A 14,502-nucleotide genomic window follows, 5' to 3' on the forward strand; every position below is an offset into this window, starting at 1 on the left:
GGCAGTGAAAGAGCTGAGTCCTAACCAGCAGACTGCCAGGGAATTCCTGGAAATTTCTTAGAGGGAATTTTTAAGTTATAAATTCAGTTTTCTTAATAGTTCTAGAGCTAGTCAAATTAACTGTTTCTACAGGGAGAGTTGTGGTGGTTTGTGTTTTTTGAAGAAGTGATCCATTTCATCCAAGATGTCAGTGTTACATGTGCAGCATTATTGGCAATATTCCCTTATTATATTTTGATGTCTGTAAGTGATATTCCGTTTCATTCCTGATGTTGGTAATCTGTATCGTCTCTTTCATTCTTTTTTTCTCTTTCAGTTTTGCTAGAGGTTTGTCAATTTTATTGAACTTTTCGAAGAACTGGCTCTTTATTTCATTGATTTTTCTCTATTTTTCTGTTTTCAGTTTGATTTCTTTTGCTCTCACTGTTATTTTCTTCCTTCTGCTTGCTTTGTGTTTGTTAATTTATTTTTTCCTTGGTTCTTGAGGTGGAAGATTAAATTATTGATTTGAAACTCTTTCTGTTTTCTACTGTATGCATTTCGTGTTATGAACTTTGCTCTCAACACCCACACATTTTAATAGGTTGTATTTTCATTTTCATTCAATATAATATATTTTGAAATTTTGCTTGAGATTTCCTCTTTGACCTATGGGTTATTTAGAAGTGTGCTGATTAATTTCCAAATGTTTGGAGATTTTTTGTTGTTGTTATCTTTCTGTTATTTCTAGTTTGATTCCATTTGTGGTCAAAGAGTGCACTCTGTACGATTTCAGTTCTTTCAAATTTGTTGAATTTGTTTTATGTCCCAGGATATGGTCTATCTTGGTTATATACACATTCGGGGGCACTTAAAAATAATAGGTATTTTGCTGTTGTTGGGTAGAGTGTTCTTTAAATATTAAGGTCCTATTGGTTGATGGTGGTGTTGAATTTTTCTATATCCTTGCTGATTTTCTGCCTAGTTTCTCTATAAGTTGTTGAAAGAGGGGTATTGATGTCTCCAACTATAGTTGTGGATTTGCCTATGTCTCCTTTCTGTCTTGTTTTCACTTCACATGCTTTGCAGCTCTGTTTGGTACATACACATTTAGGACTGCTATATCTTCTTGGTACATTGACCCATTATATAATGTCTCTAGTCGTCTTCTTTGCTCTGAAGTCTACTTTACCTAATATTAATATAGTTATTACAGCAGCTTTCCATTCATTAAAGTTTGCATGATATCATTTTACTTTCAACTTGCCTATATGATTATGTTTCAAACGAGTTTCTTGTAGAGAGTATATGGCTAGGTCATGCCTTTTAATCCATTCTGCAAATCTCTGACTTTTAATTGGTATGTTTAGACCATTTACATTTAAATGTAAATATTGATATGTTAGGGTTTAAGTGTACCATCTTATTTTTTGTTTTCTGTTCTGATTTTTATTTTTCTCTGCATTCTTGTGGGTTACTTGAACATGTTTTAGAATTCAATTTTGATTTTCTCTATAGTGGTTTTAAGTGTATCTTTGAATAGCTTTTTTTGGTGGTTGCTTTAGGTGATACATTATATATACATATCCTAGTCTACTGGTGTCATCATTTACCAATTTGAGTGAAATATAGAAGTTTTACCTACTTTTACATTCTTTTACTTCTACACCATTTAAAATACAGTTGTCTTAAATACTTCCTCTAGATCCATTTAGAACCACATAAGGCAGTATTATAATTTTTGCTTCACTATCGAACACACTTCAAAAAATTAAAATGATGAAGGAAAACCTACTGTATTTATTCATATTTTTTTATTACCATGTTCTTTCTTTCTTCCTGATGTTCCAAGTTTCCTTCTTTTAACTTCTGTTTGACCTCTTTTCTGTTTAAAGAACTGTCTTTATACATTCTTTTAGGGTAGATTTGCTGGTGACAAATTTTCTTAGTTTTCCTTCATCTAACAGTGTCTTGATTTTTACCTTCATTCTTAAAGGATATTTTCACTGGGTATGGGTTTCTGGATTGACACTTACTTTAGCAACTGAAAGATATTGTGCCAATTATTTCTAACCTCCATCATTTCTGATAAGAAATTCAGTGTCAATTTAATTTGTTTTTCCCCTATAGGTAAGGTGTAATTTTTCTTGAGCTGCTTTCAATATTTTCTCTGTCTCTAGTTTTCAGGAGTTTAATTATGTGTCTTGGCTAGCATTTCTTTGGGCTTGTTGTGTTTGGGGTTTGTAGAACTTCTTGAATCTATATGTTTATGTCTCTTTCCAAATTTGGGAAGTTTTAATTTATATTTATTTGAGTACTTTTTCAGACTCACCCTCTTTTTCTCTCTTCTGGGATTTCAATGACATGAATGTTAGATCTTTTGTTAATTCCCGCAGGTCCTTGAGGTTCTGTTCTTTTTTCCCCAGTCTATTTTCTCTTTAATGTTCAGATTGGTTATTCTATTGTTTGTTGATTCTTTCCTCTGTCCCCTCCATTCTGCTGTTGAGCCCATCCATTGAGTTTTTAAAATCAATTAACGTAATTTTCAGTTGTAAATTTTTCATTTGTTCTACTTTGTAGTTTGTATTTCTTTACTGTGGCTTTTTATTTCTTTGCTGGGATTTTTTATTTTAAGCAAGTGCATAATTGCTCATAGGAACATTTTCATTATGGCTATTTTAACATCCGTGTCAAGTAATCCTAATATCTCTGTCATCTTAATGTTGGTATCTACTCAATGTCATTTTGCATTCATTTTGAGATCTTCCTGGTTCTTAGCATAGTAAGTGACTTTTTTTCCCCAGAGGAAACCTGGACATTGTCATATCGTATTATGAGACTTTGAGTCTTATTTAAACCTTCTATTTAAGCTGGGTCTGACACCACTCCTGTATGGTAGGGGTGTACCACCTTGTTCCTGCCAGAGAGGAGTTAGGATGAAGAATGGGTCCTTGCCATCACCATGAATATATTCCTGACTCCTTCTCTGACCTTTGCCCTGGCCTCCATATGCCCCCTGTACAGGCCTGGTTTGGGAAGTTGATATTTGAGTTACATATGTTAAACACATATGGTTAGTGCAAAATTTAAAATAATAAAAATCCAACTTTCTGCTCAGTAGAAGACTAGGAGAAATTTGAAAAAAGTTTGTTGATAAAGCTAGGATTTCCCTAGAAATCCTAGGGGATTTGGAGGAATGGTCTAGGAAGACAATCTTTAATATTTTGTATTCAAGACAACTGATTTCAAGAGGCAAAATGGAATAGAAGCAATATGCCCAAGAAAAGAAGGTATTCATTCTGCTATCCACTTGAGCTTCATTTTATTAACTAACATCAGGAAGGAAAGAGTTATAAGGGTAGCTTACAGGTTTAGCTAAGAGCACGGCCTGTGTCACAATGGGGCAGTAAGCCAATAAGAAGAAATCCATGTCTACTTAGTCCCGTTGGTATTTCATCATCACTCAAATGCACTAATGCTTAAAGAATGCACTTCACATAGTTTCCTTTCCACATCATTTTATTTTCCCCAAACACATCTATCTCTTGGGGAATTCATGGCTTCCAGCTTTTACTTTTGGAAAGTTGTGAGCTATTTACCAACCACAACTCCATCTGCAGAAAATTTGGGCTGACGCACAATTGCTGCTCTCAAAAGTTTTGACTGACACTGTGCCAAGTGACCTCAAGGACGAAGTGATCAACTCTCGGGCTAGCCACCCACTTGCACGCTGGTCTAGCTGGGCTATGAGAAAGGAGGGAGATTCTCAGTGTAGCACCTGGGACAAGTCTCAAAGCCTCCTATGCTTGTGAACCTTCAGCTTCAAAGAATATCTGACTGAGAGAATATCAAGGTTGGGGCCCAATAGGAGGCAAGGAGAGCTGAGAAGTGTGTGTTTATGCCTGTGAGCCTGGAGGTTTCCTTGCTGGAAGAGTTAACTTGTGACTGTCTTGCTGGAAGGCTCTAAGAGGTATTCGCCATATGACTCAACTCTGTAAGTGCCAACTCGGTTCTGAGAGGGGTCTCACCGGTTGGTATTTCTGTGCTATAGCCAACCATACTCATTGGAAATGGCTTTTTAATCTTGCATTGATTTCCTATTGCTGCTGTAACAAATTAGCACCAACTCAGTGGCTTAAAACAGTGAAAATTCATTATCTTACAGTTCTGGAGGTCAGAAGTCTGACATAGGTCTCACTGGGCTAGAATCAAGGTGTGGGCAGGGCTGCTTTCCTTTCTGGAAACTCTAAGGGAAAATCTGTTTCCTTGCCTTTCCTAGCTTCTAGAAGCTTCCTGCGCTCCTTGGTTCATGGTCCTCTTCTATCTTAAAAGCCAGCAATGGCCAGTTGAGGTCTTTTCACATCACTCCAGCACAGACTCTGCTGCCTCCCACTTCTAATTTTAAGGACCCTTGTGATTACAGTGGGCTCACTCAGATAATCCAGGATAATCTCCCTATTCTAAGGTCATCTGATTAGCAGCCTTAATTTCCCCATCACATATGATTTAATATAGTTATAAATTCTGGAGATTAGGGTGTAGATATCTTAGGGGGAATAATTCTACCTACCACAGAGCCCCCACTGCCCTTGGAGTTTCTCATCATCAAAGTTTAGCAGTTTATAGTTGTGTTTTCACCTGTTGTCATGGAGACTCTGAGAAACCCTCCTGAGGCACTCCTAACAGTCTAGTTTGAGTCCCCACACCATCACTTTAACATCATCTGGACCTCTTGATTTACTTAGGGCTTTGGAAGGAATTCTTTCCTATGGGATATATGGTTTTGTTTCTAAGGCTTGACGAGCTGGGCATAATGTATCACACAAATCCTATCCCACCTCAGAAAAGAGGGTAGCACTAGTGAGAGAGAAGAAGAAAATAACTGAGTATCTGTGTATGAAGACCATCCCTTCTTCCAAACGTGTGCATTTATTCAGTCAATGAGTATTTCTTGAGTCCCTGCTGTGTGCCCAGACATGTGCTAAATATTGGGAATGTATTGGTGAGCAGAAAAGCCCAGTGTGCAAGGTTCTAATAGTCTGCTGGAAGGTACAAATATATTTTTTTAATATTTATTTATTTGACTGCATTGGGTCTTAGTTGTGGCACGCGGGCTCCTTGTTGTGGCACATGGGCTGCTCTCTAGTTGTGACGTGCAGGTTTTCTCTCTCTAGCTGTGGTGCGTGGGCTCCAGAGTGTGTGGGCTCTGTAGCTGCAGCACGCAGGCTCTAGTTGAGGTGCACGAGCTCAGTAGTTGGGGCGCAGGCTTAGTTGCCCCGCGGCATGTGGGATCTTAGTTCCCCGACCAGGGATCAAACCTGCCTCCCCTGCTTTGGAAGGAGGATTCTTTACCACTGGACCACCAGGGAGGTCCCTGGAAGGTACAGATATTAATCAAATAGTTGCACAACCAAATGTAAGACTTGTATTTAACTAGTGCTATGATGGAGAAATATATGTCACCATATTGACCATAATAAGGGGATTGGAGCTACACAGAGAGGCCAGGGAAAGCTTCCCTGAAGGTGAGAAAATAAATCTGAGATTTGAGCTCAAAGTGACGAATTAATTTGGAGTTGGTTTGGTGATATAAGAAGAAAGGAATACTCATGAAGAAGGATGAATACTCATGTGCAAAGGTCCTGTAGCAGGAGAACATGGTGAGGATGCAGCATGTAAACAAGTTTGATGCAGCAGGAACACCAGGAGCTAAGGTGAGCTTGCTACCAGGTGAACCTAGCCAGGTAGGCTATGTTAAAGGCTTTGTCATTATTTTAAGAGTTTTAAGTCAGAGGGGGGAGGGGACTATGTAATGTGTGGAAAATTTCTCTCTGGCTGCTTTGAAGAAAACAGATTTTAGGGGACACTGTGTGGATGGTAGGCCAACACAAACAAGTTAGGAGGTTATTGCCACAGTTTAGGTGAGAAATCCTGATATTGTGAACCAGGGTAGTAATGATAGAGACAGATGTGCATTAAAGAAATATTTAGTAGGTAAAATCATGAGGACGTGATGATGGATTAGATTTGGTTAGTATAGGAGAGAGAGATGAAAAATGCTGGGCAGAAGAATGGGAGTAGATTTCACACCTGTTGACTTTGGGGGTTTTTTCCTTCCAGTTTTATTGAGCTATAATTGACCTACAGCACTGTATAAGTTTAAGGTATATGGCTTAATGATTTGACTACATATATTGTGAAATGATCATCACAATAAGTTTAGTGAATATCCATCATCTTATATAGATACAAAATTAAAGAAATAGAAAAAATTTTTTTCTTGTGAGAACTTAGGACTTACTCTCTTACCAACTTTCATATATAACATACAGCAGTGTTCATTATATTAATCATGTTGTACATTACATCCTAGTACTTATTTATCTTATAACTGGAAGTTTGTTCCTTTTGACCACCTTCACCCAATTCCCCCTCCCTCTGTGCCCATAACCCTGATTCTGGTAACCACAAATCTGATTCTTTTTCTGTAAGTTTGTTTATTTGTTTCTGAAGTATAATCGACCTACAACACTATATTAGTTCCTGTTACACAGCATAGTGATTTGGTCTTTCTATACATTTCAAAATTATCACCATAACAAGTCTAGTTAAGATATGTCATCATACAATAATATCACATGTGCTGGCTCACTGATAGGCAGAGCTGGGTTCCTGGGGTCTCTGGCTACAAGGCCCTGGGGGTCCCTGAGCGGGTGTCAGCCTGCTGGTGGATGGGGCCGGATTCCAGGGTGGCTGGTTAAGGGACCCAAGGTGTCCAAGAGCTGGTGTTGGCTTGCTGGTGGGCAAGGATGGGGTCCAGGGGGCTTGGGGGCTGATGCGGGCCTGCTGGGGGGTTAGCTGGATCATGGGGCTAGTGCTGGCCCACTGGTGGGCAGAGCTGGGTCCCAGGGTCTCTGGCTGCAGGGCCCTGGGAATTCCAAGGCTAGTGCCAGTGTACTGGTATGTGGGGCTGTGTCCTGGGCCCTCTGGTGGACAGAGACAGGTCCTGGGGCAGCTGTGGGCTCAGGGGGTCTTAAGGCAGCAGGCCTGCTGGTGGGTGAGGCTGTGTCTCTACCCGGCTGGTTGCTTGGCCTGCAGTGTCTCAGTACTGGTGCTGACAGGCTGGTAGGTGGGGTTGGGTCCCAGCGCTATTAAGTTCAAGGGATGATTCCAAAATGGCGCTTGCACTGGTGTGCACATGGTAGAATGAACTCCCCAAATGGCTGCCACCAGTGTCTGTGTCCCACGGTGAGCTTCACTTGCCTTCCGCATCTCTGGGAGGCTCTCCAAGATCAGCAGGTGGGTCTGACCCAGGCTCCTCCCAAATTACTGCCTCTGCCCTGGGTCCTGGAGTCTGTGAGGTTTTGTGTGCACCTTTTAAGAGTGGATTCTCTATTTCCTAGAGCTCTCTGGGTCTCCCGAAAGTAAGCCCCACTGGCCTTCAAAGCCGAACATTCCGGGGGCTTGTCTTCCTAGTGCAGGACCCCTGGGCTGGGGAGCCTGATGTGGGGCTCACACTCCTTGCTCCTTGGGGAGAACCTCTGCAATTGTAATTATCCTCTCGTTTGTGGGTCACCCACTGCATGTATGGATCTTGACTGTGTCACAATTCCAACACAACTACCTGTCTCATCATGGTTCCTATCTTTAGTTGTAGAATATCTTTTCTGCTAGTCTTTCAGCTTTTCTCATCAATAGGTGCTCTGTAAATAGTTGTAATTTTGGTGTGCCCATGGGAGGAGGTGGGCTCAGGGTCTTCCTACTCTGCCATTTTCTGTACCTGTTGACTTTGAACTATCTTTCATCCACTAGCCTGTCATGTAGACAGTTGAATGTGAGTCTGGAGTCAGGCTCATAGATAGTGACTTAGGAACCATCGGCACACAGGTGGTAATTGAACTCCCTCACCTCAGTGAGTTGAAAGAAGAGAAAGGGGGCTAGGAATATGACCTAAAGCTCTCCAGCATTTAATAGCTTAGTGAACCTGAAAATAAAAGAGAAGGCTAAGGAAACAGAAAAGAAGGGAGAATTTTATAACAGAAAAGAAAAAATTTTTTAATTAATCAATTTATTTATTTTTGGCTGTGTTGGGTCTTCACTGCTTCGTGTGGGCTTTCTCTAGTTGCAGTGAGCCAGGGCTACCCTTCGTTGTGGTGCACGGATTTCTCATTGAGGTGGCTTCTCTTGTTGCGGAGCACGGGCTCTAGGCGTGCGGGCTTCAGAAGTTGTGGCATGTGGGCTCAGTAGTTGTTGCTTGCGGGCTCTAGAGTGCAGGCTCAGTAGTTGTGGCGCACAGGCTTAATTGCTCCGCGGCATGTGGGATCTTCCTGGACCAGGGCTCAAACCCTTGCCCCCTGCATTGGCAGGCGGATTCTTAACCACTGTGCCACCAGGGAAGTCCCAGAAAAATTTTTAAAAAGCACTTTATTTCAAGAAGCAAACTGTAGTCCTTGGTGTTAATACTTTTGAAACGTGAAATAAGTTAAGGTCTGAAGAATATCTTCCGTGTTTAGTGACACAGTAATCATTGCCAAGCTCAGTGAGAACTCAGGGTGAGAACCCACACCAGAGGAGGTTGAGGAGTGAGGAAAAGTGAGAAATAAAAATGAAAAATATTGAGAATTCTTGTAAGCAATGGTTGTGTAGACAAAAGGAGTCATGACTGGAGGTGAATGAGGAGTTAAAGGTGAATTAGGTTAAGCTGGTGATGGTATTGTACATTCTTTCATATCCTTGACATTTTCTGTTTATTTGTTCTACTGGTTACTGAGAGAGGGGTGTTGTAATCTCCAACAAAAAATTGTCTGTTTCTTTTTTCAGTTTTGTCAGTTTTTGCTTCATATGTTTTGAAGTTGTGTTATTAGGTGCATATATATTTAGCATAATGTCTTCTGGATGAATTGACTTCTGTGTCATTATAAAATGTTCTTATTTATATCAGGTAATATTCCTGAAGTTTACCTTTTCAACTACTTTTAATATAGGCAGATTAAAAAAATTATTTACATGATATGTATTTTCCCATCTTTTAATTTTTTTAAAAAACAGGCCTTATTGTTTTAGGGCCGTTTTAGGTTCACAGCAAAATTGAGCAGGAAATGCAAAGATTTCCCATATACCTCCTGCCCCCAGGAATACATACATTCCATTATCAATATCCCCCACCAGAGTGCTACATTTTTATTACAATCAATAAAGCTACTTTAACACATTATTATAAAAGCCCACAGTTTACCTTAGAGTTCACTCTTGGTGTTGTACATTCTATTGGATTTGACAAATGTATAATGACATATATCCACCACTACAGTATCACACAGCATAGTTTCACTGCCCTAAAAATTCTCTGTTCTCTGCCTATTCATCTCTCCCTAGTCCCTACCCCTGGCAACCACTGATCTTTTTACTATCTCCATAGTTTTGCCTTTTCACAGTATGTAGCTTTTTCAGATTGGTTTCTTTCGCTTTGTAGTATGCATTTAAGTTTCCTCCATGTTTTTTCATGACTTGATCACTAATTTCTTTTTAGCAGTGAATAATATTCCATTGTCTGGTTGTACCACAGTTTATTTATCCATTGACCTACAGAAGGACATCTTGGCTCTTTCCAAATTTTGGCAATTATGAAGAAGGCTTCTGTAAACATCTGTGTGCAGGTTTTCACGTGGGCATAAGTTGTGAACTTCTTTGGGTAAATACCTAGTAGTGTGACTTCTGGATCTATGTAACAGTAAGTTTTTAAAGAAATTGTCAAACTGTCTTCCAAAGTGACTATACAATTTTGCATTCCTTCTGACAATGAATGAGAGTTCCTGTTGCTGCACATTCTCACCAGCATTTGATGATGTCAGTGTTCTGGATTTTGTCCATCTAAGGTGTGGAGTGGTATTTCTTTATCATTTTAATTTGCATTTCTCTAATGTATATGATGTGGAACACCTTTTCCTGTGTTTATTTGCCATCTGTGTATCTTCCTTGGTGAAGTGTCTTTTTATATCTTTGGCCCATTTTTAAATTGGATTGTTTGCCTTCTTGTTGAATTTTTAAAGATTCTTTGCATATTTTTGATAATAGTTCTTTATCAGATATGCCTTTTGCAAATATTTTCTCCCAGTCTGTGGCTTGTCTTCTCATTCTCTTGGCAGTGCTTCTTGCACAGCAGAAGTTTTTAATTTTAATGAAGTTCAGCTCTTTGATTATCTCTTTTATGGATCTTGCCTTTGGTGTTGTCTCTGAAAAAGTTCTCATCATACCCAAGGACATCTAGATTTTCTCCTATGTTATCTTCTGTGAGTTTTATAGTTTTGTACTTTATATTTAGGTCAATGACCCATTTTGAGTTAATTTTAGTGAAAGGTACAAAGTCTGTATTTAGATTTATTTTTTGCATGTGGATGTCCAGTTGTTCCAGCACAGTTTGTTGAAAAGACGATCTTTTCTCCATTGTATTGCCTTTGCTCCTTTGTCAAAGATCTATTGACTATAATGTTTGGGTCTATTTCTGGGCCCTCTGTTCTGTTCCATTGATCTGCCCTTTCACTAATACCACACTGTCTTGATTATTGTAGCTTTATAGTAAGTCTTTAAGTCAGGTAGTGTTGGTCCTCCAACTTTGTTCTTTTGTTTCAATATTGTGTTGGCTATTCTAGGTCTTTTCCTTTGCCACATATACTTTTAGAATCACTTTGTAAATATCCATACAGTAACTTGCTGTGGTTTTGACTGGGATTTCACTGAGCCTCTAGATCAAGTTGGGAAGAACTGACATCTTGCCAATATTGAGTCTTTCTATTCATGAACATAAAATATTTCTTCTGTTCCATTCTCTTTCTTCTTCCGATATTCCCATTATGTGTATGTTACACATTTTGTAGTTGTCCCACAGTTCTTGGATATTCTATTCCTTTTTTTTTTTTTTTCAGGCCGCACCGTGCGGCATGCGGGACCTTATTTCCCCGACCAGGGATCGAACCCATGTCCCCTGCATTGGGAACGTGGAGTCTTAACCACTGGACCGCAAGGGAAGTCCTCTGTTCCATTTTTTTCCACTCTTTTTTCTCTTTGCTTTTCAGTTTCTATTGAGATATTATCAAACTCAGCAGTTCCTTCCTCAGCCATGTTCATTTTGCTAATCAAACATTCTTCATTTCTGTTACAATACTTTTGATCTCTAGCATTTTTTGATTCTTTCTTAGAATTTCCATCTCTCTGCTTACATTACCTATCTGCTCTTGCACAGATCTCTTAGAATATTAATCATGGTTGTATTATGTTTCCAGTCTGAAAATTCCAATATCCCTGCCATATCTGAGTTTAGTTCTGATACTTTTCTGTCTCATCAAACTATGTTTTTTCCCCTTGCAGTTTTCTGTTGAAAGCCATTCATGATGTCCTGGGTGGAAAGAACTCTAATAAATAGGGCTCTAGTAGTGTGGTAGTGGGGGGGGTGTTGGGAGCATGCTATAGTCTTATGTTTAAGTCTTAGTCTTTTAGTGAGTCTGTGCCTCTGCCCCTGAGATGTAAACTTCACAGGTGACTCTCAGCTGTTTTTTTTCCCCCTGCTTTAGGTGGGACTGGATGGCTGGATGGGACTGTAGTTCAGTATTTCCCTTCCCCTACCTAAGTCAGGCTCCCATAAAACCCCCATCATATAGGTGCTAGTAAAATAGTGTCTCTTGAGGACAGGCCTTGTTAAGAAGTACAAAATGTTCCAGTGTGTTTCAGAATGGTTACTTTTTATCCCTACCCTGCCTGAAGCCAGAGGGAATTTTTCTCTGATCTTCACTGTGAGCACCTGGTACAGATCCAGGAGGTTAAAACTCACAGAAGTATGGAGTCCTCCCTGGAATTTTTAACTCACAGGTTTGTCCACACTGAACATCCCATGATTCATCGATTACAGGTCTTTTCTATCCTGGTGCCAGTTCCTATAGATGCTTCTGTTTACAGGTTTGTGCTCAAGTAAGTTGTAATTCTCTATTTCTCCGCTTTTGGGGGGGGCAACAGTTTGCCCTGTAACCTCACTTCTCTGATGAGTCTGAAGAGTTGTTGATATTGGTTTGTTCAGCTTTTTACTTGTTTTTAGGATGGAATGGCAACTTCCAATCTACTTACATGCTGGACGAAAAACTGCAAGTCTCCTTTTACTTTTACCATATCTGTGTATTTATATTTGTAGTGTTTTTTCTTGTAAATAGCATTTATTTAGTATTTTTTATTCAGTCTGATAATCTCTGCCTTTTATTTTCAGTGCTTATGTTATTTACATTTATTATAATTAATATGGTTAGGTTAAAATCTACCATCTTGCTATTTTCTTTTTATTGTTCTTTATTTCTGTTTTTCTGCCTTCTTTCTGACTAGTGGAGTAATTTTTTTATGATTTCATTTTGTCTTTTCTCTTGGTTTGTTAACTATACCTTTTTATTTTGTTTTGTGGTGGTTGTTTTATGGTTCACAAAATACATCTTTAACTTATAGTCTACCTTTGAATAATATAAACCAATGCACTTGTAAGAACCTTAACAAATACACAGTTGGCCCTTGGACAACACAGGAGTTAGGGACGCTGACCCCCCTGCACAGTCAAAAATCCATGTATAACTTTACAGTCACCCCCTCCATGTCTACATCTGTGGATCCAACTAACTGAAGATCATGTAGTACTATAGTACATATTACTGAAAAAAAAATCCATGTGTAAGTGGACCTGCACAGTTCAAACCTGTGTTGTTCAAGGGTTAACTGTACTTTTATTTTCCGTGCCTATCTTTTTGCTATTGCCGTTATATCTTTTACTTTACATGTTATAAACTCTACAATGTTTTAGTACTTTTGCTTCCAACAGTTAATGATCTTTTAAAGAAACAAAAAAAATGAGAAAAAAAATTATGTTTATTCATATATTCACCACTTCCAGTTTTTAGTCCTTTGTGTGAGAGAGATCCAGGTGCTCATCTGCTATATTCCTTTTGTGTTAAGAAATTCTTTTAACATTTATTATAGTGCAGGTCTACTTGTAGCACATTCTCAGCATTTCCCCCCCCTACCCACAAAGTATTCATCTTTAATTTTTTAAGGATTTCTCCTCTTACTGGATATGGATATTTAGGCTGACTTTTTTTTTGTCAAGCACTTTAAACATAGCATTCCATTGTCATAATAGTTTCAGATAAGACATCTTTGTTAAGTTTTATCTTGGTTTCTCTGGATATGATGTGTCTTATTTCCTTGGCTACTTTTAAGCCATTTTCCCCCTTTTATCACTGGCTTCCAGTAACTTGATTATGTTGGGTCATAGTGTGGTTTTGTGTTTATCATTCTTGGATTTGCTGAATTTTTGAATCTGTGAGTTTATAGTGTTCATGACATTTAAATTTTTTCCCATTTTTTCAAATATTTTTTTCTTTCTCTCCCCATTTACCCCATCCCTCTGTCCCTCCCCCCTTTCTTGGAATCCATTTATATCAGTTTTCTCTAAATGTCATCAGTGAATTTTTAATTTCAGGTATTGTATTTTTTTATTTCTAGTAGCTTCATTATTTGATTCCTTTCCTGTCCTCCATTTTTTTCCTTGTTACTTCAAGTTTTCTTTTTTTTTAATTGAGAAATAATTGACATACAACATTATATTAGTTTCAGGTATACAACATAATGCTTCAGTAATTGTATATATTGTGAAATGATTACCACCATAAGTCTAGTTAACATCTGTCAGCATATATAGCTACAGAATTTTTTCTTGTGATGAGAACTTTTAAGATCTACTCTCCTAGCAACTTTCAAATATGCACTACACTATTAACTATAGTTGTCAAGCTGTATATTACATTACCATGACTTACTTTATGACTGCAAGTTTGTACCTTTTGACCCCCTCCACTCATTTCACCCACTGTCCGATCCCCACCACTAGCAACCACCAATATATTCTCTGTATCTATGAGCTTGGGGATTTTTTTGTTTGTTTTACCTTTTTTTGTTTTAGATTCCACATATAAGTGAGATCATACAATATTTGTCTTTCTCTGTCTGACTTATTTCACTTATGATAATGCTCTCAAGGCCCATTCATGTTGCAAATGGCAAGATTTCATTCTTTTTATGGCTAGATAATACTCCATTCTGTATATATATACCACATTTTCTTTATCCTTTCATCCATTGATGAACACTTAGGTTGTTATCATATCTTGGCTATTGTAAATATGTCACGATGAATATGGGGGTGCAGATACATTTTTGAGTGAGTGTTTTCATTTTCTTCAGATAAAACTCAGAAGCGGAATTGCTGGGTCATATGGCATTCTATTTTTAAGTTTTTGAGGAGCCTCCATACTGTTTTCCATAGTGGCTGAACCAATTTACATTCCTACCAACTATGTATAAGGGTTCCCTTTTCTTCACATCTTTGCCAATACTTTTTTTCCTTGCCTTTTTTTTTTTTTTTTAATAGCTACTTTATTTATTTATTTATGGCTGTGTTGGGTCTTCGGTTCATGCGAGGGCTTTCTCTAGTTGCGG

Source organism: Balaenoptera acutorostrata, chromosome 6, assembly GCF_949987535.1.
Source record: "Balaenoptera acutorostrata chromosome 6, mBalAcu1.1, whole genome shotgun sequence".
Lineage (NCBI taxonomy): Eukaryota > Metazoa > Chordata > Mammalia > Artiodactyla > Balaenopteridae > Balaenoptera > Balaenoptera acutorostrata.